This window comes from Phyllopteryx taeniolatus, chromosome 1, assembly GCF_024500385.1.
Source record: "Phyllopteryx taeniolatus isolate TA_2022b chromosome 1, UOR_Ptae_1.2, whole genome shotgun sequence".
NCBI classification, from domain to species: domain Eukaryota; kingdom Metazoa; phylum Chordata; class Actinopteri; order Syngnathiformes; family Syngnathidae; genus Phyllopteryx; species Phyllopteryx taeniolatus.
Window position 1 is genome coordinate 26155774 of NC_084502.1, and position 11443 is coordinate 26167216.

Here is an 11443-nt window from a genome sequence, read left to right on the forward strand (position 1 = left end):
TGCTCATTAAGATGGAGCTAAAGGTCAAACTGGAGTTCTCTTATCCTTAACATAGTTATTCAGTTCTCACAACAAAACACACACACACACACAGAAGGGCCAGATTTGGTTCAGGAGATTTCACTGAGTCACAAGCTGTTTTTGAATGAGTCAACTGTGAGATAGCCCCACCCCCTCATGGCCCTCCCTTGCACACGGGGGCACAAACTACCCACGCTTTTACGTGGGCCTTAACCTCACCATGGCATCACTTCCTCCCTCTTAAATCAGTCATGACACATCTTCAAACAGCCCAGGGCAGTGGATTTTTATTGACTGGTGTGGTTAAATCCATTCACCTCAGTGTAACAGCAAAGTTTCATAGAAAAAGAATCTTTGGAATGGTTCCTCAATCTGTGTTTCTTTTTTTTCTAGTGACAGGCTACGGCGAGTGGTGACGTGTGATGAATTTTCTGCTAAATTAATAGAACAATAATAGTTCTTGCTCATGGTGAGTCAACAGGAAATGATGTAATGGGAGTAAGTAAGGCAAAGGGAGAAACTGGAGTTTGAAAAAAAGAAAAAATATAGGAAAAAGGGGCTAGTTTGTCATTTCCTAGGATTGTGAGCTATGCAGCAGGGAGCGACATACGCGTACACACACACACACACAAATTCTTCTATCATATGTAATAAAATGCAGTGCAATCAGAGATGTTATTGTTATTAATCTCCAATTCTGTAGAGCAGTGGTTCTTAAACTGATGTCCACAGACTACCTATGTTCACAAGCCGTAGCTTGAGAGCCTGCAAAATAATTTGCAATTCATTATCCATCTATTTTCTGTACCGCTTATCCTCACTAGGGTCGCGGGCGTGCTCACGCCTATCTCAGCTAACTCTGGGCGAGAGGTGGGGTACACCCTGGACTGGTCGCCACCCAATCGCAGGGCACATATAGACAAACAACCATTCACACTCGCATTCTTGCCTACAGGAAATTTAGAGTCTTCAATCAACCTACCATGCATGCAGGAAAGCAGATTACCTGGAGAAAACCAACGCAGCCACGGGGAGAACATGAAAACCCCACACAGGCGAGGCCGGATTTTTACCCGGGTCCTCAGAACTGTGAGGCAGATGTGCTAAACAGTCTCCACCATGCTGCCGCAGTTAATAATGTTATATCATATACAATTTTTTAAATGACGTCACTAAAACGAACATACCGAACCAATTACAGTACTCCCTATACGTTAGGTTTAGGCCAATGAAAAACCCTATTATGATTTTGACATTTCATCACATAATTCTGACATGCATGAATTGGAAAAAAAAATCACTTTATTCTCTTAAAGTTATGATTTTACTCTCCCAAAATACATCTTTTTACTTGTAAAAGTAAAATATATATATATATATATATATATATTGAAAAAATATGACTTCATCATTATCATAATGTTGCAATGTTTAATTGACGTTAGAATTATGAGAGAGGGTCCTTGGAAAAATGTCCCCCCTATAAGGGGTCCATGGACCCAAAAAGTTTGAGAACCCCTGCAATAAAGATATGACACACTCATGTTAGATAATACTCTGAACCTGACATCCTGGATAAAGAGGGTGGTGGTATTAAAAAAAGACTTTGACCCCAGAACAAGTTGGGCAAATGAAGCACAAGCAAATATTGACTATGATTCCTGTCACATATCAAACTGACAAATATCACACGGACCAGTATTTGTTATACCTGGAGGCATGAATATACTGCATGGGGGGCCATTAAAAGGCTTCCATCCTCTGGGTACAATTAACACAGATGGACATTGTTGGTACCCTTCCGTTAAAGAAAAAAAAATCCAACAATGGTCACTGAAGAGGAAGAAGAAGAATCACCTTTATTGTCATGAACATGCATGCATGCACACAAAATTTGTTCTCTGGATTTTACCCATCACAGTGAACACATACACGTTTGTGGAACACACTGGAAATAACTTGAAATGTAACTCTTATAATAAATAATTACCAAAATGCCTTGATAGTCTTGAAATTTTTAATTGTGTACTGCACAGATTAAAAACACCGTGTGCCAGATGTAGTAAAGCAGCCCCAGAACATAATCAAGTCTCCTCCATGTTTCACAGTAGGCATAGTGTTCTTTACTTTGCATGTTTATTTTTTGCATCAATAAACTTAGAGTTGATGTGACTTGCCAAAAAGCTCTTTTTTTCCCCCCGACAATAATTGTGGAATTTTTTTCAGTGATTGTGGGTTTTTCTTTCTCAAACAAAACAGTACCAACACTTGCCTGTGCTGCGTGTACAAATAAACAAACCCCATCTATTGTGAAATACGGATGTGTCTTGGTTAGACCATATAAAACATTTTTAAAGATAGTTTTACCCCTCCCACATGCTTTAAACACATTTAGACTTACTAAAACTCTTTTTAAATACACTGTTAACGTATTTAAGCAAAAACGAAATTGCAAGCATGACATGTATAGACAATACTGTACGTGTAGTTGTGCATGTGCCTTTAAGAGGTGGGGCGTGGTGGGATGACGCGAGACGTCCACGAGTCTGCATCTGAGTGTCTGGGTGCGAGCTGTGATCGACAGCAGCTCCTGCGTGAGCATGCTTATGGTGTCTGTGTTTTACTGTTCACTCAGTGTTCAAAAAATGGCTGAAAAGTGCATTGCGACTGTAGCTCTCTGTGTTCTACTGTTCACTCAGTGTTCAAAAAATGGCTGAAAAGTGCATTGCGACTGTAGCTCTCCTCTCCCACATGCAAGGGCATTACACTATGTAAGTATACTTGAAACCCCCATCAAAATGCTGAAACGCTTAAAAAATGTGATAGTGCTGAGCTTCCTGTGTGCAGTTTGCATATTCTCCCTATGCTTGTGTGCGTTTTGTCCTAGTGTACTCTGACTTTCTCTCACATTTCTGAAACCTGCATGTTCAGTGAATTAAACTAAATTGTCCGTAGGTGTAGTTTGTTCATAAGTGGCCTGTGCTTGGCTGGTGACCAGCCGAGGCTGTAGCCTGGCTCTCACCTGAAGTCAGCTTGGATAGGCACCAGCTCACCTGCAAATGAGAATAAGCACTATACAAAGTGGATGCATGGATGGATAATTGGCAGTGGTGAACAACTGTTCTCTACCATACCAAGAGTTAATAACAAGCTGGAAAATAACTGCTGGCCATTTTTTTTCTCTTAAACCTAGCCATCAAAGGCACCCATCAATCCTCAGCCAGTCCTCCTCTTCCTCCTCGTGGTGGCGGTTGATTATTTGATAACTGAGCTCTATCCCCCTCACGGTATGATGACAAAGGTCGTGTTGCGAGGCCCACTCATCTCAGGAGCTTGACTCTTTCCTGCTTCCTATTTGCTTGGGCTGAGCCTAAAAAAAAATCTATTTAGTTAGAGGATTAAACAATCGTGTTTTACGAATTACATTCTGCAGTTGGTAGCAATAAAATGGGGCCAAATTTAGCGTATACTGTATATGAATTAGTGAAGAGAGAAAAAGGCAGTTCAGTTTGAATAAAATAATTATTTTTCTACGTCAGGCCGAAGGAAGTGGTGGGTGGGAGCACACAGATAGAAAAAGTTGAGTGAGAGTTTCTCAAGTGTTGGATGATGCCACACCTAGTTTCACCATTTTATAGCCAGGCAAATCAGATTACTCATCAACTCTAAAAAGATTTTAGTTGTTGTTGCCTCATTCTCACCAATAACTCATACATCTTTTTCTATGATCCTTTGAAAGCCGGAAATATTTTCTTTTTCAAATTTCCTTTAGCTTATAATGTAAATGGAGCCACATTGAGAGGAATGGGAAGGAATTTGAAGATAGCGGGTAGACTGTGAAAACACCAGTCTGGCTGTAATTACTATTACATGTTTGTACACAGCTGGTTCTTCTATAAGAGAATTCCCTGTGACACTGTGTCAGCAAATCAACCCTGCACAGATGTATTTACCATAGAGCATGTATGTTAACACAAACATTTCCTCATTTCCTTCATCCACCTTGAGATGGAAGAAAGATACAGTGGAGTGCAACCTTTGGAGTTAAAAACAATTCATTCCCATCTTCTGTCCGACAGCATTAAAAAGCTCTATATACATATCAGCCTATCAAAGACTTTAATTGTCCTCAATGTTGTGTAACATGACAAAAACTGCATCAAAAGTGAGTGTGTGAATTGCTATAGATGAGAAGTAAAACTGTATATATTTTATAACTTAATATAACTTGGGAAAACAGTAATCCAAGTGGTTAGCATGATTTTGGTTTGGGGATCAAATCTCAATTTTGGTCTTCATATGTGAAGTTTGCATGTTCTCCCGATGCTTGCGTGTTTTTTCTCCGGCTATTCCAGCTTCATCATGCATTCCAAAAAGCATACATGCTAGGTTCATTGAAGGCACTAAATTGTCCATAGGTGTGAATGGTTGTCTATGTGTGCCCTGTGTTGACTAGCAACCAGTCCAGGGTTGTAGCCCTCCTCTCACCCAAAGTCAGCTTGGATAGGCTCCAGCTCACCTGTGACCCTAATGAATACAAGCAGTATAGAAAATGGATGGATGGACCTCATCACTGGCACTCAAAGTCTTGGTTGTAGTCCTCAACTAATTTATTTTCATATGATACAGGGTGTCGTAAAAAGTTATCCTACATGTTTTTTTTCTTTTTCGTTTCAGGTATTATCCGGACAGACGTGAGGCCATCAGCATTTGACAGCTTTGGCTTTGCAGTCTTTGTGAACCTATCATTACTTTTCCAATGGCTCCCCAACTGACATAGGAGCAGCTTAGTAAAATTGCCACCTGGCAAGAAGTTTTTCTAGCCATGACTCAGTGCGAGTTTGAGAAGCTTTATGGCCCCACAGTGCTCCAACAAATAATAACATTTTTGATATCAATGGTAAGTTTCTCGAAACAGGATCTGTTCTTGACAAGACAGCCTATTACTAATGTCATTGATGAAAACACCGAACGTCTAGAGCAGGTGCCCGTGCAAAGCCAGGGCAAGTCTATCTGGAGAGCTGCACTGGGATTCAGCATAAACATAAGATAAATTCAGTAGATGCTTAAGGACTAATAAAGTACCAGTACCGACTTCAGGTTGTTCAAAGACTTCAAGCGGAAGATTATGATGCTTAACAACGCGACGCGTAAATCGTACTACGCATTGGAGCAACGGCCGTAAAGCTTCTCAAACTGGCGCTAAACTGCAGTCCAGGACAGAAAAACGTCTTTGAGCTTTTGTTGATGCTGCGTTCCAGGGCAGCCTTCTGGATAGACTTTCCCTGCCTTTGCGCGAACACCTGCTTTAGGAATTTGGTGTTTTCATCAATGGTCTTAGTAGCAGGCCATCCGCTCTGTGGCTTGTCAAGAACAGATCCCATTTTGAGAAACTTGCCATGGATAGTCATGGACAGAAAAACTTCTTGCTAAGTGGCCATTTTGCAACTCTGTACCAATGTCAATTGGCAAGCCATGGGCAAGGAAATTATGTACTTGCAAAAACTCTAAAGCCAATGCTGTCAAATGAGGATGGCTTCACGCCTGTCCGATTGATACCTTAAATAAAATGAGTAAAAGAAAATGCATAGTGAATTTTAGGATGCCCTGTATAGCTGCAGCTCCAACGGACTTTTAGTGCTCAATAAATCACCCTGTAAATAAATTTAGACAACAGTTCCCATGGTCATAACACACAATGGTCCTCCAAAAGTTCCTAGAGCTTGAGGAAAGTTCCTTTGGTCAAAATGTGCTATAAATATATGGGTTACTACCTCACAGGATATCATAGCAAATATACCCACTCACCATGAATTCTTGGATCTCAGCAACTGCAAACCTTGAATTACAGTTCATGGAAGTCCTTTTTTGGCATAGTTTTGTACAGCAGGTTCCTCCTTCACTGAAATGCCTCATATCTAAGAAAGCACACGAAAGGAGGCTTACAAATGTGGGAGTTGGGTTTCTGACTGAACTGACAGCTGTGAGGGATGCAGGGGCTCTTAGAGCAGGAAATGATTTGACCTTCCCCAGTGGGAGATCGGCCCGCCCTGACAACAACCCCCACAGCTCTGAGCATCCCGGGTCACCACAGGCGCCCACAAAGGGCCGCACAGCAAATGTGCTCGCGCATGTGGCAAAAATGTCAAATCCGGCATCACCTCAGCATCTTGAAAATCCAGACGCACTGTTAGCCTTCCAAGATAAACCTTTACATGTATTTAGTGCACTGTGACGATTTCTGTCTTTGAGACGAGAGGAGACGTCTCCTACCAGATGGCACTATTTTTGCCTTTCTATTTCATATTTAATACAAAACAGTGATTGAATTAAGCTTTCCCTTAGCCACAGCCCCAAAAACACAGACTAGCCAATCACAGTGGAGCATATACAGTGCCGTGAAAAGGTATTCTCAAATTCTTATATTTTTGCAGTTTCCCCAGTTTGTTTAAGATCATCAAACAAATGTAAATATCAGGCAACTATAACCAAAGTGAAGTTAAAATGCTGTCTTTAAATGGTGGATGGATGGATAGATGGATTTAATTTATTAAGGGGGAAAAAATCAGTTACCTAGGCCTGTGTGAAAAAGTAATGACCCCCTAAACCTAATAACTGGTTGAGCCGTCCTCGGCAGCAACAACTGAAATTAAGCGTTTTCTATAACTGGCAATGAGTTTTTCACATCTCTGTGGAGATATTTTGCCCCACTCTTCCTTGCAGAATTGCTTTCTTAGATATGAGGCATTTCAGTGAAGTGTGCTTCAGCTTGAGGTCACAAACTGATGGCTGAACAGTCTCCTTCAGGATTTTCTGTTTAAAGAGCAGAATTCATGCTTCCATCAATCACAACAAGGTCTCCAGGTTCTGAAGGAGAAAAGCAGCCCAAGACCATCACATAACACCAACATGTTTGACTATGTTATGATGTTTTTTGTTTTTTTTAAATGAGGTGCTACATGTACGTCAGATGTAATAAGACACACCTTCCAAAACCTCAAGTTTAATCTAGTCAGTCCATATAATATTCTCCCAAAAGTCTTGGAATGTTTTTTTTGCAAAAGTAAGACGAGCCTTTAGGATCTTTTTGGTCAGCAGTGGTTTTTGCCTTGGAACTGTGCCATGGATGCCATTTTTGCCCAGTCTCTTCCTAATTTTTGTGTCATGAACACTGGATTTAACTGAGGCAAGGGAGGGCTACGGTTGTTTAGAAGTTGTCTTGAGTTCCTTTGTGGCCTCCTGGATGAGTCATTGCTGTTCTCTTGGGGTAATCTTTGTAGGCCGTCCACTTCTGGGAAGGTTTACCATTCTTCCATGTTTTTTCAATTTGAGGATAATTAATTAATTAATAATTTAACAAGGCGGCACGGCGACCGACTGTTTAGACCGTCTGCCTCACAGTTCTGAGGACCATGGTTCAATCCCCGGCCCCGCCTGTGGCGAGTTTGCATGTTCCCCCCGTGCCTGCGTGGGTTTTCTCCGGGCACTCCGGTTTCCTCCCACATCCCAAAGACATGCATTGTAGGTTATTTGACAACTCTAAATTGCCTGTAGGTATGAATGTGAGTGTGAATGGTTGTTTGTTTGTATGTGCACTGCAATAGGCTGGCAACCACTTCAGGGTGTACCCCGCCTCCTGCCCGAAGATAGCTGGGCTAGGCTCCAGCATGCCCACGACCCTAGTGAGGAGAAGCGACTCAGAAAATGGATGGATGGATGGATGGAATAATTTGACAAGGGGGTTAATTACTTTTTCACACTGGGCCAGGTCATTTTGAATATTTGTTTTCCTCAATAAATGAAATCACCATTTAAAAACAGCATTTTAAATTCACTTGCGTTATATCCCACAGGTGATGAAAAAGAGCGTACATGAACTGTAAGCTGGTTATAAAGGATATCATATGAATACTCAAACAGCTTTCCACAAAGACGTTTGATTATTTGGGGGGAAATTAGAATATTTATTGTCAAAGCACAATGCACTGTACAATGAAATTGGTGGGGCCCAATCGTTCTACTAGTGCGCTGACTTGTTTTACTAGTGAGGACAAAGAGTATACAAGTACATACTGTAGCTTAAGATGGTTATCAGAGACAAGGATATTGAATAAATGCTCAAACGGCTTGCCATGCTGCCTTGAAACAAGCAAACAGAGGTGGGTAGAGTAGCCAAATATTGTACTCAACTAAGAGTACCGTTACTTTAGAATAATATGACTCAAGTAAAAGTAAAAAGTACTCAGCCAGATATTTACTTGAGTAAGAGTAAGAAAGTACTCAATGAAAAAACCAATAACGAGTAATTTGTGAGTAACTTCTGATTTTTTTTAATCAAAGCATGATCAAATTAAAAAAACAATTTAAAAACAATATATATATATATATATATATATATATATATATATATATATATATATGAGTCGACACACACCTGCCACCTTTAAATGTTTAACTGACAAAAAACCAACAACACATGCATTGGGCCCTACAGAAACACTATTTGCTTTATTCACTTAAATTACTTCATTAAGAAGCTGTTTGCTGACCAGACTTAGTGATTGTGTGTGCGTGCGTGTGTGTGTGCGCGCGTGTGCTAATATTGCCACCCCCACTGCCAAAACAACAGCAAAAACATTTGCAATTTACTGCAAGGTGTTTTCTCAAGTTAGAAGTGGGCTGAAATATCCTAGTTTTGGCAATCTGTAAACACACTCCCGCGGCTGTTTTTTTTCTCTCCCAAAATGAGTCATTTCGATTGGGTCGCGAAGGCTACGTGCGCGGTCATGTGGTTGCCTTGTGTCGTCTGATTGGTGAATTAGAGTCAAATGACATAAGTGATCTCGTTTGATTGGCGCAACGGGCGCCCTAAGTGGAAGTCGAAGATAGTCTAAAAACACACGCAAGAATGGATAAATAAAAGTAGCAAACGGCATGTCGATCGTTGTAATGGAGTAAAAGTATCGATCCTTCTTCACATAAATACTCAAGTAAAAGTAAAAAGTACAGTGCATTTAAAATACTCTGACAAGTACAGTTTATCGAAAATGTTTCTTGAGTAAATGTAGCGCGTTACTACCCACCTATGCAAGGGGAGATTACAACAACTGAGCTTTACTTCTAATGGCAGGATGACGTAACAGGATGTGGATCAAACACCATGTTTGGCAAAGTGTATGAGTATTCTTTGAGAAATAAAACTCGAGTAATGGGACCAGGACAGCGGATGATTGCAGCAATACCCCTGTTGTACTACATATTCATTTGATGAGTTTACATGTACAAGATACATGTGGGTATATAAACCACTCCTTGATATATGTGATTTGGTTTTTATTGCCGCAAGATCAGCAGAAAAGTTGAAGAAAATAGATGGGAGCAACTGAGTTCACTGAGTCATCTGCTATCTTTTTTTATTGATTTATTTTATCTGTAGTTCAGTGGACCAGTGTTCAGCTCTCTCGGCAACAAGGTTCCACATTTGAATCTGTGTCTGCTGGGACCTTTCTGCGAAGAGTTTGCATTTTCTCCCTGTGCTCGTCAGGGTTCTGTCCGACTTCCTCTCACAGTCCAAAAACATGGATGTTAGGTTCAATGAACTGAGTGACGAATCGAGCCAACCACTTGCCAGGTTATTAGAACTGGACAGAGATCCATACAAATAACAAATGTTTATCTCAAGAAAATGGTTGGAAGTAGAATCACCTACCATTGAAGACTGGAGTGATAATGTCCACGAGGTTTGCATTATGGGAAATATGTCATTTTCCCTCAGAGGTGAAATGTTACTTTTTTAAAATAGCTGATAAATGATAAATGGACTGAGCAGGTAAAACCGTGGTGGATCTGGTTGGACAGCAAAAGTAGTATATTTTCATTGTGTGATTTGATATAGAAAATCAAAATGTGGTCAGAAAATACTTTACACCTGCCCTTCCATATTTTCAAAAGGGGAGGGCAGGGTTAACCGATTGAGTCATGTAACTGACTGGACCAAGGACATCTTGAAATGACGTACAGTATATGCAATATAAATTGAAATATACAACTCACAAAAAAAATTGGGATATTGTGCTGCTGAGTGATATTTAAGGATAAACCTTAAATGCACTATAACCTTAAGAGGTGAACTTAATTTGACTTTCTTTAAACTTTTGAATGCACATGTCCAAGTGTTCATTGCTTCAGTACTTTTTGCAAAAGTTGCTGTTCTCTAACAAAAGCCAAATTTACAACAGATCCATGAATCGACCTATACATTTCCAAGGATGTCCACTTCTATGTTTTTCTGTGACTCTTCCAGTCTGTCTGCATTTCTTTTGCAACCTGCTGATAACACGCCAAGCTCGGTATCCACTTCCCTCTGAGAACATCCTGTTTGAATATTGTTGATCAGTTCTTATCATCATGGCCTCATAATCTCAAAATGTGAACATCCTGCGAAAGACTTTCCATAGCAATTCTAATTGAACCAGAAAATGTATTGGTCCACCTGTTGTGAATTTTTGTTTAGTTAGCATCACTGAGAACTTTTTTTTATTGTTATATTAAAAAATGGAATTTGCAAACCCCCCTCATAAATGGTACATACAGTATATTGAATATATTAACACGGCAGCGACACAAGTTGCTAAAAGGGGGGTAGAAATGACTAATTCACTATATATATTTTTTTCTTTGCAAATGTTATACAATCAATACCACTATATTTATAATATGTACATTTACTACACCATGTCCAATGGAGACTTACATGTGTCATAACTATTCAGTTAGCTATTGATTTGGCTAGCTAGGCCTCGATAGCTAGCTAGTTGAGTAAAGTGGACTGATTCCGGCAAGGGTATGTTGACGCGTCTCAAAGTAAATATAGCAGAACTGAAAAACAAGGAGTGTTTGTTTTATGAAGGAGCAGGAAGATCGATTTTTGTGTGTGTCATGAAAGCTTATCCGTCAGTCACGTACTCATACAAGTACCTGTGACCAAACGACAGATTGTGTATTTTTTCCACTCAGGTTGTTATTCCCTTAGTTCACGTCAGATTGCGTTGTAAGGATAGGAATACAAAATAGTCACACTTCTTGGGGCCATTTTCCTAAAAGGCATATTTCTTTGAAGTTGTCGCCAAAAGCCACCCACACACAAACTTCACCCACACAGGTCACCAAAATTGCTTAACGGTCTCATGAAGGGGAATTTTCCCTCAACCATTACACAAGGACCATTGCTAACCTTACCACTGAACTGTTGCGCAGCGTACGAGGTTGTACAACTAATTTTCATTAGTGGCAGACTGTCTGCAACTTCTGAAGTTGTGCTGAATCACAGGTGAATGGTGTCGCAGATGTAGCAGGCAGTCCGTTTTTCCAGGTACGAAGCAAGATCCAGCCGGTCGGCGCCAAGCTGTACAGTGTATATTAT